General features: G+C 33.1%; 1 pseudogene; it reads left to right on the top strand.

Annotated features, from left to right (window-relative positions):
• The first annotated feature begins 12,407 nt into the window (after positions 1 to 12,407).
• LOC150030423 (pyrophosphate--fructose 6-phosphate 1-phosphotransferase subunit beta-like) lies at positions 12,408 to 23,076 on the top strand (annotated as a pseudogene).
• Positions 23,077 to 23,088: the final 12 nt, after the last annotated feature.

The following is a 23,088-nucleotide window of genomic DNA, read 5'->3' as shown; positions in this document are numbered from 1 at the left end:
TTCCTATAGGTTGGAAGTTGCTCAATCCCCCATGTTGTTGTATTAAAAAAAAAAAAAGGTTAAATTCTAAAATAATTTTTTATTGAGAAATTTTCCAAATAGAAAAAATGTCAAACTATTTACAGAAAAAGTAAAAAAAAAAACATTGATAGACACAGATAGATTTCTATGCCGATAGACTTCTGTCAGTCTCTATGCTAGATAAAGAATATTAAGATTTTATTATTTTGTGTAAATAGTTTCCCTATTTTTTAAAATTTTTTTGAAAATCTCCTTTTTTATAACTATTAATAGATAAAATTTAGTCAACGAGTATACCAAATAATGAATGATTAAATAAACGATATTAAGAAAATCAAGGTAATCTTCATACCCTGTTTTTTGTTCTAAGAAAATCATGTTCGATATATTTGTATGAAAGAATTTATATCTATTTGTTTACACTTTTTGCAATTTTTTTAGTACAACAAATATGAGGGATGGAGATCTGAAGGTGTAACGACCGGTTCCTTACATATTATGGTCCAACCGCTACGACATGCATACTTAGACTTTTCTATCATGAGATAGTTTTGGCAAAAATCTCAAAAGAACATATCTAAGATTTTATTAATTAAGTAGAAAACTATATAAAAAGTTTATTTTACAAAACACCAGGATCCATAAAACATTAGCGTAGTGATACAAAAATGTATGTGCCTATAATAGTGAGTTTGATGGTTGGCCATTTGAGCGACATCCAGTTCTGCCACTATGCTGTGTCCTTACCTAGAAAGTCTATAAAAATAGGATGAGTATATAATATACCCAGTAAGTATTTCTCACATAGGGTAGTGACCAAATGCACAATCACATGCAACATGTCCTGAAAACGTATGATTGGGACTGAAAACATATAATAACATGTGGTGGTCGGTTATGCTTCTAACGTAAATTTCTCTGCCCTGATAGAAAGATGAGGACTTAGGCGGAAACTAACTCATCTGATGATTAGCGGGTCATGTAGTCAGTAGGGTCAGAGTCGCATCCAACATCAACCATTAACATAAACGTAAGTGTAACGACCCGAACCCTAGGATCTAGGTAAGGCCGTTACTAAAATAAATGCATGCAAAGAATTTAAAACGACGCTCAGTTATTTGAAATAAATGCTAATTAAAAACAAGAGAAGTTCAAGAGACATTTATTAAATGCCATTATTAAAAACAATAATAGGGTACCCATAAATCATAAAGGTTAATAAATACATATAAAAAAAACAATCCTTAATAATAAGTTTCAAACATCAAAACTAAACATTTAAGGGAAACATGAAAAGAACTCTAAATCTCATGATGCGGAAGCGTAAAAACTAGTCCCAGTGGCTCGATCATGAATTCCGCTGCGCCATCGCCGGTGCATCTCTACCCTTACCTGAAACATCAACATAAGAAAGAATGAGTATGAAATACTCAGTAAGTAGCCCCACCACTGGGGTCAGGCTAGGCATCTATGTCCTCTAGATACCCGCACATGGCACATAAATACATGTAACAGATGAGAGACTGAGTCCTATCTTATTGTAGTTAAGTATGCTCACAAAACTGGTGAATCCCGAAGGAAACACAAAACTGGTGAATCCCGAAGGAAACACAAACTGATGAATCCCAAAGGAAACACAAAACTGGTGAATCCCGAAGGAAACACAAAAATGGTGAATCTCGAAGGAAACACAAACTGGTGAATCCCGAAGGAGACACAAACTAGTGAATCCCGAAGGAAACACAAACTCGTGAATCCCGAAAGAAACAAAAATTGGTGAGCATCTAACTAATCAATGAAGATATTCACACAGTCTTAACATGCTATGATTCAACATTGTACAGTTCTAAAACATACATAAAAATCCTTGATACCTTGGCTTCATCACATACACATAATTCTTAATAACATATTATACATCATCCATGTATAACTTATATCATAAATCCACAACATGCAAGTATGCCTCAACACCAGCAGATCAGACATCGATATATGAAAACACATACTATCACATACTAACGATCAAGCACTTAGGTGTGTATGTAAACAAATCAGAATCTATGCCAGAACATACTTTGATTCAGGTCATACTGTCAATCAATATGCTAACATTTACCATAACATACGCTTATTATGCTAGCATACACAATTAAAGCCTGGCCCGTGGGCAGTTCCAGTAGTAAGATTACTTACCTTTACTCGCAAACTCTAGAAACTAGCAAGCTCAACCTCTTCCTTGTCCAACGAAACCGAAAGCCCACAGGATCAAACTTAAATCACCCAAAACAAAGACACCAGGAAACCTCAAGATCCAAACCTCAACATCGGGGCAAATTATTTTAGGCCGCAGTCTATGGTTCAGTCAAACTTAAATCGAGAAATTCATAAACATACAACATGCTTAACAACCCACATAAGTTTAGAGCCTTACTCTTCACCAAGATTCGTCGACTACCCCTTTACTCGGCTGGACGACAACTTCAGCAACCTAAAATTTTTCCCTATATTCAAAACATGACGTGTACCAACAATTCAAGGCCAAATTCTAGTGACTACTCAAAATCCTCAAGGAATCCAATCAAAACAATTTACACTTACCCTTAATCCAAGATTCCGACAAAGACCAAAGCGAACCCGACGTGCAGGGACGATGGCGACCGACAGTGGTGAGGCTGGGGCGGCGGACGCGTGGCTGGAGGGAATTTGGACGAGCGGCCCAGCTGGACGGAGGCTCACGGCAGCGGCTGGAGAGCTTCTAGTTGCTCGCGGACGGAACGAATGGCTGAAAGGGACGACGCGACGGCGAGCGGCGTGGTCTGACTTGTGGGATCTGGTCGGTCGAAACCCACGAATGGCGAGCAACGTAGTTGGGGGGAGGTCGATGGCTGGGTGACTGGTGACACGCGGGGGCTAGATCCAGTGGTGCAACCGGTTGAAAGCGGACGTGCGACGCTTCTAGGTCGATGAATGGTGGTCAGTTGGAGGTGCACGACGACTGAGGGTGTAGCGGCTGGGTGTGCGGCAAGGAAGAAGAAAACGGAGGAGGGGCTCGCATGAGTGAGGGAAGGTGGTGGGGGGGGGGGGGTCCTTTTTATTTTAAAAAAATATACTAATAATAATAAAAGGAAAATAGTATAACTCTAATTAGATCCTTTTCTTAACCCACTTTATACTATTTAATTCTTTTCCTTTTTCCAAAAATAATTAATTCCTGCCATAACTTTTCAAATTGAATAATTTTTTAATAAATTCCACGACAACATTTAAATCCTCGCATTTATACTTTAAATTCAGAATTCCAAACATGTCTTTCAACTAAGGACAATTACTGAAAAGGGAAAAGTTTTACATTATTAATAAATAAATAAAAAGGTGTAGGATGTTACAGTAAGATTGGACTAGAGGGGTGCAACCATACATACCCTGCTAGCCCTAAAAGCATAACTTTTATCTAATTAAAATTTAATCTTATGAACAAACATAATGCATGGGGTCCCTTGTCGATAAACGTATTTTAAACATGTAATGCAACATAACAATAACATAATTATGCAACATATTAAAGGTACACTACCATGAAACACTTAAAAAGATGGTGAGATAACTACTTACTTTGACTGCGATCCTAGTTATTCCTTATTATTCCCTATGGTTTAATCAGTAGAGCTTTCCCTCTTAAAAGGAAATTTTAGGCAGCACTTCCCTTGCTTTTCCTCCTTCTAACTAACAGAATTACTTCACCATTTTCACACGATTTTTACTACTAAGTTTTGTTTGAGAATCCGTTTAACTTTCAGCCTAAAGCCTCCTATTATAGTTGTTTCCAGCTCTTCTCTGTGTGATAACTCATCCTACACATGGCTTCTTTAAAATTACTTAGGTTTAAGAATTTCTCTTAATAAGACACCTAATTTTGGCTAACGTTTGCCCTTACGTCATCCACCTTTGTTTGTATTCCATTTTGGGTTTTCCATGTATAATCTATAAGATCGTGGCCAAATTCAACCCATAATCCCCGCTTCTGTCCAAATCTTGCTCTTTCTATTCTCATAATCTCGCTCTCTCTAACTTTCTCGTTGGTTTGGATCTTGTGACTTTCTAGCTCTCGCTCTCGCTGGTTTGGCTCTCGTGGCTCTCGCTCTCGCTCTCGTGGCTCCTACTCTCTCCCATTGTCTCGCTGAGAATCTCGCTCTCTCCAATTTTCTCTCCACTCTCGCTTTCTCCAATTTTCTCTCCAATCTCGCTCTCTCCACTTTCGCTCTCTTCAATTTTCTCTCAAATCTCGCTAGTTTTCACGCGTTGGTTGCCTTCATCACTGCTTGTGGATTCCACTTCCCCTTTTTAACTCTTTCAAATTTTAAGAGTATATGGGCAATTAATTCTCCTCCAATTTTTCCAATGAGCAGTGCCCAAACAAAAAGTTATCTACGGCCCTTTGTCTCCTGAATTAGATAGCGTCCAATTTCTAATTAATCCTCCCTGATTCTGCCCCTTATTCATTATTTTTGGATAATTAATAAATTTCTTGTTTTTTTCCAATTCTAAATTTTCACCCGATTTTCCTATTAAGTTTATATATTTTTCATTCTTAATTATATATTTTATTTGTTTTCCTGCTTTCTAAATTAGGGTTAGGGTATTACATTTACCACCCATTTAAATAAAATTTCGTCCTGCTTAACATTTGACATTTAATTTCTTGTAGTGTATGCGTACAAATTTGGGTTGTTACAAAAGGTTCATACATGTCAATTACCACTTAATTATGTGCACTTCGTATTTTGGTAAATACTCCAGAAAAAATAACATTCATGAACAATCAAATATGTATTCTATAAAATTATTATGGGAAGAAAAATTTGATAGATGAACGTATTAAAAATATTTGATTTATTCTGTTCTCATTTTTTTCTACCATATGTGGAATAAGGAAATCGAACCTCTAACTTCAAAATTGATTAGTAAAAGCTTATGTCAACTGAATTACGATTCATTTATTTATAGCACAACACTTCCTAATTTTCGATAAATGCACTTTCGACAAATGGTGTTTAACAAATTAGAATTTAATCATAAATTAAATAAATCTTATTTAATATGATAAAATCTATTCTAATATCATCTTAAATCACCGATTGACTCAAAAGCTTAAATTTGTAAGTGAAGGTAAATTTAATCTTATATCATCTAACATAAATGTTAGATAAGAATTAATAAAAGAAGGACCGACATAAAAATTACGCTCTCTCGATATAAAATGAAACAATTGCTAATAAATCGAGAAAAATCTAAAATTTGAAAAGGTTTTAAGCCATTGAAGAAATTGAATAATTAATTCAAAAGTAGTACATAATAAAGTTTTAATAGGAAGGGAAAAAAGAAGGGAAAAAAGTCTACTGTTATGTTTGACCATATGCAATGCATAAAAGGAATGTTTGGTTGTCGAATTTTACATCATTAGTATGTCAACGAATTCTCACTGTATATTAAATTGAGCTATGAATTTTAGGCAAAATAATGACAAGTAAATTTGACTAAGTTACATCTCTATTAAAATGAGACTTTTCAAAGTTTGTGTCATTCGAAGTTCCGAAGATCAAGAGAGAATTTATATAATTACAACTGACCTAAATTTTAACTTTGTTTTGATTAGATGTACATGAAATTTTTTTTATGGCTTTGTCAAGTTTATTAGTTAAAATATTACTTTGATTATTATATTTCGGATGTCATTTAATTTTGATTTATGTACTTTTAAATGTCAAATTTTAACCTCTATTCACTAAGAAAAAAATATCCATATTAACATTCCATTGAAAATATGTTAATGGGTAAAAGGATTGGAGTTGGTTGAATGTATTTACCGAAATAACTTAATCCTTTTTTGCTAAGACCCGCATATAAGAAACAAATCCAAAAATTGATACCTTACCTATTACCTATTACTAAATAAATCAAAATTGCATAGTGTATTTTCTTATTCGAAAATTATTATTATTATTCAACCATTCATAATTTAAAAAATAACATTTGAAATACTAAACTCAAGATTAATGAAAATTAAATAGATTAAAATTAAATCAAATGAAACCGAATACAGAGTATAAAAATCAATATGATATTTTAACCTAGGTTTTTTTTTTTTTTTTTTCTGTTTGAAAAGGTATTTTAACCTACTTTATATAAGTCAAAGGTAATGCATATTGGTTGGTCATGACAACTCAACAAAATCACTATCGAATAAAGATAAAAAGTATTGTATTGTAGTGGCAAGATTGAACATCTAACCTATAGAAATTGGATTCTAATTTAAATAATCATTTAATAGCTATCCATTAAATATTAGTTGATAATAAAAGAGAGTGTTTGGGGTGGAGAGGTGAGATGAGATGAGTTGAGATATGAACTCAATTCATTGTTTGGGAGGCTAACATCGTATGTCACCGACATTTTATACCATGTCTACCAATAGTACACTCAGTTCTCGTCACTACTGATGTCTCATTGCTCAACTCTGGCGACCACCTTCAACGACCAACTTCAGTGACCAAACATGTTCTTAATTATCATACCAATCAAAATGGAATTTCTTTTATTTATTTGAAATAGAAAAAGATAAAATAAAATTGTGAAATCAACAAGAGCGTTGACATAGTGCTTGTACTATCGATCTCGAAGTCTGAGGTTCGATTCCCCACTCCACACTTTAATTAATTACAATACCTTCCAAAAATAAAATAAAATAAAATAAAATTGTGAGATGAAGGAGAATGACTAGTAAGAACAAGATTGTTGACTTGACATATTTTCAAACATAACGGTCAAATTTCTGCTGTTTGCATTACGATCACTGACCGGCTAGATGGTGCTGCCCGCAGTCAGTTTCTAAGAATTATCTTCAATTTTGCAGCCACCTCAATAAGCTTTCCTCTTTTCTCTCTCTTTTTTCACCTTCTTACAAGATATTACTATAAATAAATAAATAAGAGAAAAAAAAATTATTTTATTTTGTTTTTAAATTTGGCTCTACTTTTCATTTAGTTTCTAGGTTACACTTTCAAGTTGAGTTCTTTTTTTCCCCAATATGGTCATAATGTTTCGAAATTTAAATTTTTAACCTCAAATTTTTACTAAATACTCACTTTTAATTTTTGATGTGAATATCTATTATTTTATTTAAAATAATTATAAAGTATAATTGTAAATTAATTCATATACAATTAATACTAAAGATTGAAAGCGAATCATTTGTAAAAAAATTGATATTAAAATTGTAAATCTTAAAACATAGTAACTAAATTGAAATAAAACTCAAACCTAGATGGTAGAATTGTAATATTTGGGATTAAATTCAAATCAAACTAAAAAATCAAGAATGAAAAGTGTAACATCTCTAAACTTTGGAACCAAATAAATACTAAACTTAAAACTTATTGACCAAAGATATATTTTTTTTAAAAAAAATAATATAAATATCTATTACACAAATTAGAGATGCTTTGATTAACCAAAGAAAAAAATATTTTCCAGAAAAGTCATTTTTATTTAAAATATATTTTTTAATAAAAGAAATTGTTTAATATATACTTTGAAAGGATTTAAAAAGCTATTTTGAGTGATTGTCAAATACTCTAATTTTTTTCTCAAATGACTTATTTTTAAATTTTACCCACTTAAAAATTAATTAAATTACTAAAATTTCAACAACGAAGCTAAATATGAGTGAAATAGTTAATATGAGGTTAATGGAGGGAATAAAAAGCACCTTAAATCCAATTAAAGTTTCTTCTTGTCTTCCGAAAGTTTGTTTTCATTATTTTTACTGTCACATAAGCAATAAGTTTAATATAATATATTTTTTTTAAATGTTAATATAAATAATATTATCAAATTAATGATCATATATATGTTAGTTAATTCAATAATGAGGATTATTTAGACAAGACATAAAATATATACTATTAACTAAAAAATTAGAGATTCGAAACTTCTATTTAGACATATTTTTAATATTCAAAATTTATGATTTTGGAAACTAAATAAATAACCTATAGAAAAATTGTAACGACCCAGATTTGTACGCATACAGGAAATTAAATGTCAAATAATAAGCAGGATGAAATTTTATTTAAAGGGGTGGAAATTTAGAAGGAAAAAAAATTAAAAAAATATATAATAAATTGGAAATTGGAAATTTTTATCAAGGGCGAGCGGGAGCGAGAAAGTGGGAGAGAAAAAACCCTAAAATTGAATACAAACAAAGAATGATGACGTAAGGGCAAACGTTCTATGGTAGTGTACCTTTATTATGTTGCATGGTTATGTTAATTGTTATATTGCATTACATGTTTAGAACACGTTTCTCTACCAGGGAGCCCATGCATTATGTTTGTTCACGATTACGTTAAAATCAAGTTTTAATTAGGTGTAAGTTATGCTTCCAGTCTAATCTTATGGTTATGCTAATGGTTGATGTTGGATGCGACTCTGGCCCTACTGACCGCTAATCATCAGATGGGTTAGTTTCCACTTAGGTCCTCATCTTGTCACTTCATCGTTTAATCCATTAAATTTATTAGTTTTATTTATATTGTAATATAACTTGCAAATGTAGATAAAATTATTTGCTTTCTCAAATATATATTAATATCGTAATATTGTAGATAAAATAGATTGCTGACAGAGTTTTGAGGAGAAATAGAATTGTGATTATGAAATTGTTGTTGAGTTTGAGTGTTATCAAATTGAGAAGGAAAGCAAAACACATTGTTTTCTTCCATAATTCGTATGGTAATTTTTTGATTATGTATTGAAGAATGAGAACAGTTTGGTCATTTTATAAAGCCAAAGCAATGGTAATAAAGATTCTTTATATCTCTCTATTTTGTAATATTTTAGTTCACATACTTTTAATTTTTGTAACAATTTAATATATACGTCATAAAAGAATATTCTATCCAAATTAATGCTAGTTTTTATTATTTAACAATTTTGATTTTATAGTTTATAAACATATTGGATGTCTAATTAGTATATTGATCTATCCATGTAGATGAATTTTTTCGAGCCTTAATATAATTTGATTTCAAAATAAAGACTAGATTGTTATAGATTTTCAAATACATAAATTAAATTGAATGTAAGGCGAATTATTAGTTTTACCGTAGTTTAAATACCAAAAGTGATTTTAAAGCGAATTATTGGTCTTTTCGCAAGCAACCGTCTTAATCCAAAGCTGAGATAAACCTTATCTACGCGCTTTGGCTCCCGCGTGGACAACACTTTCCTTGGAAATATACCACACATTTATTTTTCCAAAATTTCATTTTAATTTTAGTATTTATAACGTGTATTTTTCTATGAAAATTTTTGTTTTTATTTTACCAAATTTGATAAAAGTGACAATAATTAAGTTTAAAAAGTTATCGAAAGTTTATAAGCTAAATGTGTAACATTTGAAATATACCTTTAATAAAATAGAATAAGTACTATAATAGTATTTTATCTTCTTAGTCATTAATTGATTTTTTAGGAAAAAAATTAACTTGATAAAATATTATAAATTTTTATTTTAATTATTTAAACCTCTTTGGATAATGATTTCGTTTTCACATTTTTTTTAAATTTATGTTTGTTTCTTCCTAATTCTCTATTATGGGTTTCATCTGGAGATATCTATAGGGCGGGTGGGGACAAAATCGCATTTATGAAAACCATTTATTTTTAGTTTTAAAAAATTTCTTAGTTTTTTAAAACACATGATTAAAAATAGATTAGAAATTCATGTGTGGAAATAGAGTTTATATACGAAGTTTCAAAAATCAAATAATTATGAATCGAATAATGATTTGAAAAACTTCCCACATAAAATACTTAATAAATAGCTTAGGTTCATGCACATGTGACACAATAAACATGAATAGATTGACCTATAAACTACGCAAAACTAACATCCAATATACATGAATAGTTAAAAACGGTTCAATTCGATTTCAAATTCGGTTTTCGAAAGTGAAATCGAACCGAACCGAATTAATTCGGTTTCAAAATTTCTTCAATTTACATACAATACATCATAATACTCTCTTTGTTCTATTTTTTCCTCTTCTTTTCTTTCATTTTATTCCTTTCTTTCTTCACCTTTCTCCTACTTTCCCATTTTTAGCATTTAATTTTTATTTTTTTTTTAATAATATTAAATTTTGGAAGAAGGGGAGAAAGACGATGAAGGTGAAAAAGAAGAAGAAAATAATAAGATAAAAGAAAAAAGGGGGCGATGAAGACTACAACGGTGACCAACTATGGATGGAGAAGGGGAAAGAATAAAAAAATAAATTATATTTTATGATTTTTTTTTTTAATTTCTTAATAAAATAAGTTGTAAGTACTATTTTGGTCCCGAAACTTTTAACCTTGTTCTACTTTGGTCCTAAACTTTAAAGAACATTTGTTTTTGTCCATGAACTTTTATAAAGTGTTCATTATGGTCATTGGAGTTAATATTATGTTAACATTTAAGGATTAATTTTATTTAAAGATGAAATTACATTCAACATGGGTTGAGCAATATGGATGTAAAGTAAAATGTCAATGACCAACGCGTTCAAATAGTGAAACTTCCAAAATCTCGAACCCAAAATGACTTTTGAAGCCTTATAAAATCGTTTTACCACCTAATTCAAATGTGAACCCCTAGATTTTTTTCGCATGACTAACTTATTTGGTAACATAATTATCAAAAAATACAAGTCATCTCACTATTCTATTTAAGAGTTAATAGAATTTTAATAGTAGAGACCAAATTAAATGAACTAGAATGAATGTTTTTGAAAGTTTAAAGATAAAAATAAAACAAGATACAAAGCTTAAGGACCAAAATAGAATTTAAATCTAAAAATAAATTGCCACGTTAGCTCTCATTAGCCACACTGATACTGAAAACCTTACAAGTCACTAAAATGCTATTAAATTCAAACATTATGATTATGAGTTAAAATGTCGATTTGAAAATTTATGAATTAAAATATCGCTAAATCTAAATCTTTAGAATAAAAGTTGTGCAATCCTTGCATTTGAAGAATTGGAGAGCGAGAAACCCAGCGAGCGAGGCTGGCGAGAGTACAGAGAGCGAGATTGAAGGAAAATTGGAGAGAGCGAGAATTGTAGCGAGAAAGTTAGAGAGAGCGAGAGTAAAGAGGGCTACTTAGCGAGACCTGGAGCGAGAGCGAGAGCGAGAGCGGGAGCGAGCGGGAGCGGGAGCCGTTACGATGAAAAGCCTTAAGCGAGCGAGCGCGAGCGGGCGGGAGCGGGAGCGAGAGCCCTTACGTGAAAAGCCTTAAGCAGCGAGCGGGAGCGAGAGCATGCGAGAGCGAGCGAGAGCGAGAGCGAGAAAGCTGGAGAGAGCGAGACGGAAGAGAAAATTTGAGAGCGAGAGTGGAGAGAGCGGCAAGAAAGCTGGACAGTGTTTGATTTAGGTTTCAAAATGTAACGATTTTACTCTTGAGATTTGAAATTTGTTTTTATTTGATCCATACGTTTCAAGATTTACATTTTTAACCTCGATTTTTTACTAGCTACTTACTTTTTGTATTTGGTGTTAATGTTTATTACTTAATTTAAAAGAATACAAAGAATTACAATTAGTTAAGTTTAATCTTTATCTGTATTAAATTTTAAATTCACTTCATAATTATTTTAAATTAATTAATAGACATTAATGCCAATAACTAAAAATGAGCATTTAATGAAAAATTGAGGTTAAAAGTATAAGTCTTGAAATATAGAGACCAAATCGAAACAAAACTTAAATCTCAGTGGTAAAATTGTAACATTTTGAAACCTAGTTAGGGATTTCAAAACTAAACTCAAAACTTGAGGACTAAAAATGTAACATTTTGAAACTATTTCAAAATTGAGGAAAGAAATATGTATTTTTCCTTAAAATATATCAATGAGTAGAAATTCTTCAGAATGTTGGACAAAATCGATAGATGAAATGATGTAATATCGATCATTGGATCATTAGACCTTCATTTATTTAGTTCATCTTTAATATTTTCACAACTACTATTTTACTTTTAGCTGCCAATAAGAGATAGTTATTTTGAAATAGTATTTACTGTAACAAGAGATAGTTAATTATAATCTTATGGTCTCATCCGCCTCTTAATAGTAAAAGTAACGTAAGAGTGATTTTGAAAGGATTAAAAATACTTTATTATTATTAATAAATAAAAAAAACAAATACATATAAGTATAAGTTGAAGTTTCCAAAATTTAAATAAATAATTTAAAAAGAATCCCTAGTTGAATAATAAATAATTTGACGCCTCCATCTTTGCCTTTTTCTTCCCTTACTCATTCCCTGCAGCAGCAAACCCCAGAAACCACCTCTCTTTCTTTCTCTCTCCTTCCTATAAAAACACAGACAAGCCCCATTTGAATCTCTGCTTTCTCCTAACAAAAAAATAAAAAGTAAAAAAGCTGATAAAAGTGACAATAAATTTGATAAAAATAAATAAATATTTAAAAAATAATTTCCAGCTGGAGAGTGTTTGTTATTTATTAGCAAAACTCAACGGGCCAAAATTTTGAAACCCTACTCCTCAGACGTTGTACTTCCTCCAAAATTTTGAAACCCTACTCCGATCCCCTCTCTCCCATTGTCGCTCCCTTCGTCGCCGTTACAGGGCCAGACCTTCCTCACTTTCCATTCTCATTTCATTGTCGCTCCCTTCGTCGCCGCACTCTGCTCCTTCGACGATGACGCCATTGCTCGCCAAGTCACTGATCTTGTTCGTCGATGTTACTGAAGTTAACGGTGATGGATCTCTTTGCGACGACTTTATCGCCAGAGTTTCGGATCGGCTTTCTTCTGGCGCGTTGTCTTGGAGCCGCCGTCAGGTGTATAATATGGTAATCTTGTTTGTTCTACTGTTCTAGATTCGTGCGTATTTCGTTGTCAAAGGAGTGTGATTTTTTTTCTTTTTCCATTTGTTCCTTTTAGCTTCATTGTTATAGAATGCTTAGGTCTGCCTGTAGTGTTAATAAGAGACTGATTTCACTTCAACAGGCAGGAAACCAATTACACATGTTTTTTCTTCGTTTTGTTTTTTACTTTTTTTTTTTTTTTAAAAAATTTCGGGGAGGAGTAAAAAATTGGCTACTACTGCCAGACCACTTTCTCAGAGTTTAGTGGACACTTAACGAACCAGCCAAACAAATGACAATGAAAAGGAAAGTTACAGCAATAAATTCATAATGCTACAACAACCAAAGGAAACAAACATTACCTAATATCAAACTCTTCAGATTTCTGTACAGCTTCTTCAGAAATCTGTACAGCTTTAAACTATCGGACAACAAATTTCCATGGCCAAATTAAGAACAACGATGGCCTCGTGTCAAATCTCGTGCCAGGCCTTGAATTACCAAGGTGATAAACTGAATAATTCGAAAGAAGCAAATTATTTTGTACTGCGCATATGCATTTTTTATGACAAGTTCTGAATTACTCTTCATATGCAGCAAGGAGATACGGGGAGAGATCCTCTTTGTTCTATATAAATTGACCACAATTCAATATGCATCTAACCATAGCACTGGAAATGATATTCTCTCTGCATTTTGCCCAGAACTTCTGTTTCTATCTCTGGAGGCGCTCATGAAGACTCAAAATGATGATGTCCGATTGAACTATGTAGGTTTGTCAACTTCTTCAAAACCACTTTTTTTTTTTTTTTTGTGTGTTTCCTAGACCGAACATGATGGCTAAATCTTCTTTCTGGTTTATAATTTGTAGCTGGTGGTGCATGAGTTTGGGTGATATTTTTGAATGTTTGCATTTGCGTACAAATGAAGCCCAGTTTCTCATTTTTCATCTTCTTTTATCTGATGTGTATTGATTTGTATACTGACAACTACCAGAATAAATGTTTTAAAAAAAAAGCTATGAAAAGCTATGTCATAATGGATGGAAAACTGAAAATGATGTATTGATTTGTATACTCATCTTCTTTTATCTGATGTGTATTGATTTGTATCTAACTATTCATGTTCATTCATTCATTGTGCATCACTACTAGAATAAATGTTTAAAAAAAAAGCTATGCAACATAATTATTTCCAACCTTGAGAATACTACATGATCATTCTATACTGACAAATAACTTGAATGCTTTGAGAAAATACAAGAAATGGATACTCGTGGTATTATGTCATAATGGATGGAAAACTGCATACCTTAATGGTTGCAACAAGGCCCAACCTGAAACACAATAAAGCTGCATTAGTCCTTTCTAAATGTAGTAAACTCATAGCTTTATTAAAAATTATAAATCTCTCTGCTTATCATAACTAAGCAGCCCCAAAAGAAATTAATTTTATCAGTACAAGAACAGCATAAAATGAACTAAAATATGAAAACCCCATAGAAAGATCCATGACCATCTTGTGGCAAGGCCGATAACAGAAAATTTTCAAACACTCTATGGAAGGAGTAGAAATTAAGTTTATTCACTACTTAAATCCCAATTAGAGTAGTGGCCCAAAATGAATAAAAAATTTGAAATTCCAAAGCAACAAGATAAATCGACCTATTTGAGCTCGGACTTAGGATATGCCATTCCACCAACAAAGTTGCTTGCCAGGATATTGAAGAAAGAAAGCAAAAGCTAAAAGAAAATGCAACTCAAAACATTTTGTTCATGTGCAAGTTTTTTCCAGACTTGAAGAACCATTTTACAAAATTCAGCTCAACCACATAGCTGCGCATCTACAGTATGGTTATAGGTTTCAATTCGATATTCTACCCCCAAAAGATATACCCAGATGACTTTTCATCTACCCGACTTCTTAGCTCAACTCTAAGTTTCTAAATTCTGATTAGTCAATCCCGTAAACAAGATAAGATCACTTATCCAAAGATTTTAATCGACTTCTTTTCCAATAAATTAACAAACGCTGCCCTGAATGACTAAAATTTTGCAATGGCATATCAACTCTTAAGTTTCTATCAAAGGTCCTCTGCTTTCGTCAAACTAAGATCTCCAACTTAACACTGTGGAGCTAATAATTAGTTATCTGTCCTCAGAGGGCACTTCCATCAAGCCAAACCAACTATTGGTTGAAGAAAATATAGTGGATTATGTATTTGAGATATTACGATTTTCAGGTGAGCAATCGTAGTCCTGAAAATTCTGAACAAGCATAATCTGTCAGGGATAAAGATATCTAGCTATTTTTTTTAGATCGAAAGGACACAGATGTACAACCTATGAAACAAATCCTAATCGTAGTCTTGAAAATTCTTGAACAAGCATAATCTGTCAGAGATAAAGACATCTAGCGATTTTTTTTAGAATTCAAGGACACATATGTACAACCTATAAAATAGTTCCTGTTCAAGTAAGGTCGTAGATATCTAGCTATTTTTGTGTTGGTAAATACATGAAAACTAGTCAAGGTCATAGATATCTAGCTATTTTTGTGCTGTTAAATACATGAAAACTACACATTCTTTTTTCAAAATAGTTCATATGCCAGAAACTTCGAATTCTAGGATAATGAAATGAGTTGCACATTGCTGAAGGTAAGGATCCCTTAACAAGGGCTTGCGTCTTCAGGCCCTTGATCTTCTTTCAAGAGCTGAATTGCCCTTCAATCAAAGGCTTGCGGTCGGATTTGCAACACTAATTCTAGTGTTGGGTCATGTTGCTAAAGTTCCTTTCCATCCAATTCACAGCCAAACACTTGGTCTCATTTTGAAATGCATTTCTCAGTGTCCTGGAGTAGTGGTTGTATCTCGTATTGAAGAACTAGTTCTTATTTTGACGAGTATGCTTCGTAAGAATGTGACTGGGGAGATGGGCATACATTCAGACACATTTGCAACAACCCGTGCAATCCTGGTCACGATTATGAAGTCTCCATCTCATAGGGTGCCACATCTAGCAACATCAATTCAAGAAGTATTAGAACATGTAGTTTTATTTCGTCTTAGTACATTCGAAACACAACCAGGTCAACTTTTACATTCTTTATACCTTCTCAAGGAGTTCTATATATATATTCAAGTCAATACTGTCATGGACAACTATATCACCAAAGAAATGAAAAATTGTGCTCTTGATGTATGTACAACACACTACCTTGGCTTTTAGCAACTATCAATGTAACTGAAGAGGAACTTGTTTTGGGGGTATTTGAAACTTTTCATTCGATTTTGCTCCAAAATCCTGACATCAGGACCATAGATTTTGCAAACACACTTCTATCTGCTTGTTGTTTGAGTTTCTCTTTTAGATGTCTAGGCTCATTTCTATATGAAAAGATGAAATGGAGAGTGTATCTAATGCTCAGTTCTCCGGTGGATGTCATCTTTGGAAATGATTTCACTGGCATTAGAGAACTTGTATCATTTTTTCCATCTGATCCAGTTGATTTACTGTTTCTACTTGGACAGGAAAGCTCCAATGACTCAGATCTTTCTTCTTGTTAGTCTGCTGTTTTGTTGTTACTATATGTAAGTTCATTACATGATGATAGGTAACACACTTTTGTTTCTTCTTTCTTGTATCCTCTTTTTGGTATATATCTGTTGTCTATGTACTCACCACATGAATACCTCTTTGCCAGACTTGTTGATGAGAAGATGGTTTAGCATGTTCCAGTATATTCTTGTCAGCAAAAGTGGCTTACTATGTGGATACCATGACCCATTTATGGTCACACAAATGGTGAATATATATGGGTTTTGTAGGTCTGTTGCTGATGCTAGTTGCCACACTTCCTACAGTTCAGAAGTCGAAAGAATATTGTTCTAATTGGTGACTGAAAGTGAGTGGGATATGCATTCTTCAAGGATTCATAGACCATCATTAGTATGGTTGTTTAAGCAAGAGAAAATCAAAAATCCATTATGTTATCAGGTTTTGAAAATATGCCAAATCCATTATGAACTTTTCCTGTTTTACTTAAACGCTCCTGTTTTTTTTTTTTTTTTTTTTGTGTGTGTAAGACTCTGTTATCTATATTCCCCTTCTTTCTATTGTTTTCAAATTAGGAGTAAGAATATGAAGACCCGAGTGATTGGTTGCCCAAAAACTATTGATGGTGATCTCAAATCCAAAGAGGTCCCCACAAGTTTTGGATTTGATTCTGCTTGCAAGGTACTCATTTCTCTTTGTAACTGCTTTAGAATTCATATTTCGTTTGGACTCAACTTTGGTGACTGTTGCAAAGTTGAAGTAGTTTCTTCAAGAATTCAAGGAAAAAATGGAATGTCGCATTCATGAGATGAGACGCTTAATAGGCTCTTCTGATGTTTATGCAGATATATTCAGAAATGATTGGTAATGTGATGGTTGATGCTCGATCTACAGGAAAATATTACCACTGTAAGCATTTTACTTAATGAAATTGAAACTAAAAATAGTTCTGATGTGCTGACATGTTCATAATAACTGAAATATTGACATTACCAGTATTTCAAGTTCAGATATGTCCACTTTTTTAAAAATATATATTTATAAATAAGTAGATAATATCAATAATAAAGCCCATCTTGTTGCCTCATCTGTAAAAAACAGAGCACTTCACGGCTACTCAATTTTATTAACCTAATGTGAGATTGTACTTTTTTATTGTTGTGATGTTGATACCTTTTTTTTCTCACTCAAGTTTCAAGTTTATTATCATATTGCATTAACAGTGTACATATATCCACAGTTGGACGACTTATGGGTCGTGCTGCTTCTCACATCACACTAGAGTGTGCTTTGCAAACTCATCCAAATATTATTATTATTGGAGAAAAGGTAGCTGCTTTATTTAAACTACTTAAGATAGAAACCTTTGTCAAGGAGGACATTTATCTCCACATGCTTTACCAGATAGAAATCTTTGTCAAGAAGGGCATTTACCTCCACATGCAACCCTAGGGTTGTTTATTCCCTTTGAGAACTAGATTTTGTCTCAGTAATAACTAATAATCTCTGCAACAGATACTCTCATGTAAACATGAAAATTGAAATTGTTGAGTCAGTTAATATATCCTGTTTCAGAATTTCATCTTCTTGCATTTTTACATAGAATGGTAAATATCAAACAAAACTTAGGGTAAAGATAAAAATTTGTGATAAACAAAAGATTCATGGAATTAGGTTGAAACTTTTAATATGGTGTAATGGAACTAAGGATTGACATCCCATATCATATTCAATTGCCTAAGTGATATCGGATGCCTTTTTTTGTCAGCTTTGAAAAATTTGTTCTCTACCACCTAGTTGTAGTTGACTCATAGAGATTTATTGGTTTTGAATGTATGCAGGCGACAAAATTTCCAGACAAAAAATAATTTGTTTTGAATGTTGACTCATATATTAATAGAGCTTTAGTTTATAGGGTACATCGAATTTACAATGTGTTTTGCAGGTTGCGGCTAAGAAGCTTACCTTGAAAAACGTTACAGACTACATTATCGATGTAATTAGTAAATGTTTTGAACTTGGTTATTAATTATGGTGTTGTACTTATTCCCGAGGGTTTGATTGACTTCATTCCGGAGGTATTTCTTTATTGTAACTAATTGTGTTTATTTCTTTTGGTTGTATGCTCACTATCCACTAAACCCAAGATTCTTGGGATCAATATGTCATTCTTGAACTGATATCATATATAGCTCACTTTCTACAGGTGCAACAACTTATTTCGGAACTCAATGAAATTCTTGCCCATGATATTATAGATGAGGATAGGTTATGGAAAAAGAAATATTATAGATGAGGATAGGTTATGGGAAAAGAAACTTACTACTCAATCTCATCACCTTTTTGAATATTTTCCACAAGCAATCCAAGAACAATTGTTGCTTGAAAGAGATCCACATGGAAATGTCCAGGTAATTGTTTTTTCTTTTTGTTTTATACATGTCTTTCCATGTAACTGAGTTGAAAAAGAGAAGGCAAGAAGGTGCATATAATGGGTGGCCAATTCAAGTGGCAGTCACATTTCTTTCGGTACTTATTCTATTCGTGCTTGAACTTTTGCTGTTTTACTTATACGCTCCTGTTTAATAATTTAGTGATAACACATTATTTAGCACTTGGGTAGTAGGCAAGTCAGTTGAGATCTGAAAAACATGCATGTTGGTAAATGCATTAAGATCTTTTAAATTCATTTTTCTTGGGCTGTAAAAATCCATTCTTGATGATTCTTGATAATTCTTTAATTCATCTAACTCCCAATCTTTACGTTGATATCTTGAAACATGGGTTTGATTGGATCTTTGGACCTTTTTCGATATTGTTGCCTTCTTATCCCACCCCAAATTGCCTTAGAAACATCATTGGAGTCACTAGAATCACTAGAATTAAATTTCCAATGTGGATAATGATAGGTGCTTTGAGAAAATCGAGCATGGACAAAATTAGTATGTTGGAATTCTTCTTTTGAACCACTTGAGTCAGAATTCCAACTTTGTTTTTGGAAGTAAATTTTATTTTCTTGCCTATACCAACTGCTGATTTTTTTTTTCTTGGACGTCTTCTTTGATCGATAATAGTCAATTCTTGCAAAATCTTGATAAATCTTCGGTTTCTTCTTTCTTTCTTGGAATTTCAAGGGTTCCCCCTAATTAGATGTTAGTTGTTCGACAATGAGGACAACTCACAAAGCTTCCTCTTGTGATCGACGTCACTAAGAGTTTCTTGGAGTTCCACTGGCGGCAGTCAATATTGGCCCACGGATGCTCTGGTACCAAATTGATGTCTCCTAAAGGAGATAAAAGGAGAATTCTCTCCAAGAATCAAGATTATGAATATTTTATTAGAATGAATAAAGTGTTTGATACAAGAGGGGAAGGTTCCTATTTGATGAAACAAAGAGAAGAGAAGAACACAACATTTTACGTGGAAAATCCTAGAACAGGGAGAAAAAACCACGATACAATCACTCTTTTTATTATTATTTTCTATGTTTCATACAGAACAGGGCACAAATATAAATAGAGATGTAGGAAACCCTAATACAGACTAGGGCAAGATGAAACTACTAAAATGCCCTTAGGGTTCAAAAGTGAAGTCCTTTTTTATTTTCAACATTCTCTCTCAAATTGGGGCATAGATGTTAATAAGACCTAACTTGCTGACACAAAAATCAAAACTCTGTCTGTTAAGTCCTTTTGTCTATGAAGATGTCTGTGACCTGTTGATCGAAAGAGATGTATTGAATGTAGATACTGTCACTGTCCAATCTTTCTTTGATGAAGTGTCTATCGATTTCAACGTGTTTGGTTCTATCATCTTGAACCAGATTATTTGCTATACTTATTGCAGTTTTGTTGTCACAGTAGAGCTTCATCAGATGATCACAATCCCGACACAGGTTTGACAAAACTTTCTTTAACCAGATTTCTTCACATATTCCCAGACTTATAGCCATGTATTCTGCTTCAACACTGCTTCTAACAACCACCATTTGTTTCTTACTTCTCCAAGTGACAAGATTTCCCCACAAAAAGGTACAGTACCCAAATGTGACTTTTTGTCTACAATAGAGCCTGTCCAGTCAGTGTCAGTATAAGTGAGATACCTCGTTTGTCAGTTTTCTTGAACATCTAACCCTTACTGGGAGTAGTTTGTAAATATCTTAGGATGCGTTCAACAACCTTCATATGCTCTTCATAGTGCTTGCATAAACTGGCTTACCACACTGACGACGTAGGATATGTCTGGTCTAGTATGGGATAGGTAAATTAGTTTCCCTACTAAACATTGATATCTTTCTTTATTAACAGGAAAGTTAATAGAGTCGCCAAGCTTGGTATTGACTTCTACGGGGTTATCAACTTTGCATCCAGTTATACTTGTTTCTTTTATCAAGTCAAGTGTGTATTTCTGTTGAGAGACTGAAATTCCCTCTTTTAATCGTGCTACTTTCGTCCCAAGAAAGTACTTGAATCTTCCGAGGTCTTTAATCTCAAACTCCTTAGCCATTTTCTTTTTCAGTCTGTCAATCTCTGTAGTATCATCGGGATAACACAATATCATCCACGTATACAATGAGAACGACACTCTTTCCTGACACTGACCTTTTTGTAAGCAGAGTGTGATCAGAGTGTCCCTGAGTATAACCTTGAGAAACGAAGGTAGTAAACCTGTCGAACCACGCTTTTGGAGACTATTTTAATCTGTATAATGACTTTCTTAGCTTACACCCTTCGTGATCAAACTGAGCTTCAAAACCTGGAGGACTCATGTAGACTTCCTCTTTTAACTCACCATTGAGAAATGCATTTTTCACATCTAGATGATGGAAAGGCCAGTCTTTGTTCACAACCATGTCGAACTGTGTTTAGTTTTGCAACCAGAGAAAAAGTCTTACAGTAGTCTATTCCAAAGGTCTGAGTAAATCCTTTAGCAACTAGCCTGACCTTATAACTGTCAAGCGTCCCATCAGACTTGTACTTTATGGTGAACCCCTATTTGCATCCAACCGTCTTATGCTCTTTAGGAAGAGACAGACGATCCCAAGTATTGTTTTTCTCAAGAGCCCTCATTTCTTCCATAATTGTAGTTTTTCACTCGGGGATTTCCATTGCTACTTATAAATTATTTGGTATCGTTACTGTTTATAGACTTGTAGTAAGAGCTCTGAACTCAGGTGAAAGGTTACCATACGACAGATAACTCCGCATTGGGTGCTTAAGGCAAGACTTGATTCTTTTTCTAAGGCAATAGGAAGATCAAGGGAGGAATCTCCACCTTTTACTCTATCTGACCTTCCATTAGAAATTCCACACTTAGTCTCTAGCGTAGAGTTCCATTCTGATAAGCAAATAGTGACAATCATAAGGAGTTGGCCAAGTAAGCAATATTGAGGTTCTAAAAGATGAAAGTGAAGTTCAACAATCTCGAACCAGCTCAACTGAAGCTCGTGGTGAAAATCATTGTAAGAACTTTTCAAGTCAATCCAATCATGAGGCAATCATTATGCCTCAAGGACCAATGTCAAGAGCTAAAAAACTTGAAGAGGGATTAAACGCTTGCTTCCAAGCTAAATTTCCAGCCCATCACGAAGAGTTGCAACCCTTGAAGCTCCAAGAGTCACTTGGGCACCCAAAAGTCCTAATGAATCTGCAAAATTCAGATTCATCCCCGTGTTTAATGCTTGATGTATTAATTTATTTCAATGTATTTACATTTATTAAGGTTCATGTATGTCCTCAAAGAGTTTTTGTTGAACTTAGTCAATTAGGTGAAAAGTTGTGTCTTTTCAAATTGTCTTTTCCATCAGTATAAATACCTATGTAGTTTGGTCATTGGAACACACTTGAGATTGAATGGAATTTTCATTAAAGGTTTTGTCTTTCAAGCTTTATGCTTTTTCTTTGTATTTTTGTGTTTAAAATGCATGTATTAGAACTTTCAATCTAGTTTGATCAATTAGATTGTGGAGAGTTCGAATTCTTGAAGTTAGGAATAAGTTTTCCTTTCTTGTTGATCATCGATCAATCTTCCAAGCCAAATATGTTTAGCTTTCTTGGGTTGCTTACTAAACAGTTAATTGGGGTTACTTTTATTATCGTTGTGGGGTTTCACCTAGAATAAAGGGGTTCTCATACGTGATTGAGGGCCCACAACGATAATAAGAATAACCCCGATTAACTATTTAATAAGCAACCCCAAGAAAGCTAAACATATTTGGCTTGGAAGATTGGTCGATGATCAAGAAGAAAGGAGAACTTGTTACTAACTTTAAGAAGTCGAACTCTCCACAATCTAATTGATCAAACTAGATTGAAAGTTCTAATACATGCATTTTAAACACAAAAATACAAAGAAAAAGCATAAAGCTTGAGAGACAAAAACTCTAATGAAATTTCATTCAATCTCAAGTGTGTTCCAATGACCAAACTACATAGGTATTTATACTAATTGAAAAGACAACTTGAAAGGACACAATTTTTCACTTAATTGACTAGGTTCAACAAAAACTCTTGAACCTTAATAAATGTAAATACATTGAAATAAATTAATACATCAAGCATTAAACACGGGGATGAAT

The sequence above is a fragment of the Benincasa hispida genome, unplaced genomic scaffold, assembly GCF_027475165.1.
Source record: "Benincasa hispida cultivar pf3 unplaced genomic scaffold, pf3_genome.v1.1 HicScf212, whole genome shotgun sequence".
Lineage (NCBI taxonomy): Eukaryota > Viridiplantae > Streptophyta > Magnoliopsida > Cucurbitales > Cucurbitaceae > Benincasa > Benincasa hispida.
This window is presented reverse-complemented; position numbering and strand designations above follow the sequence as displayed.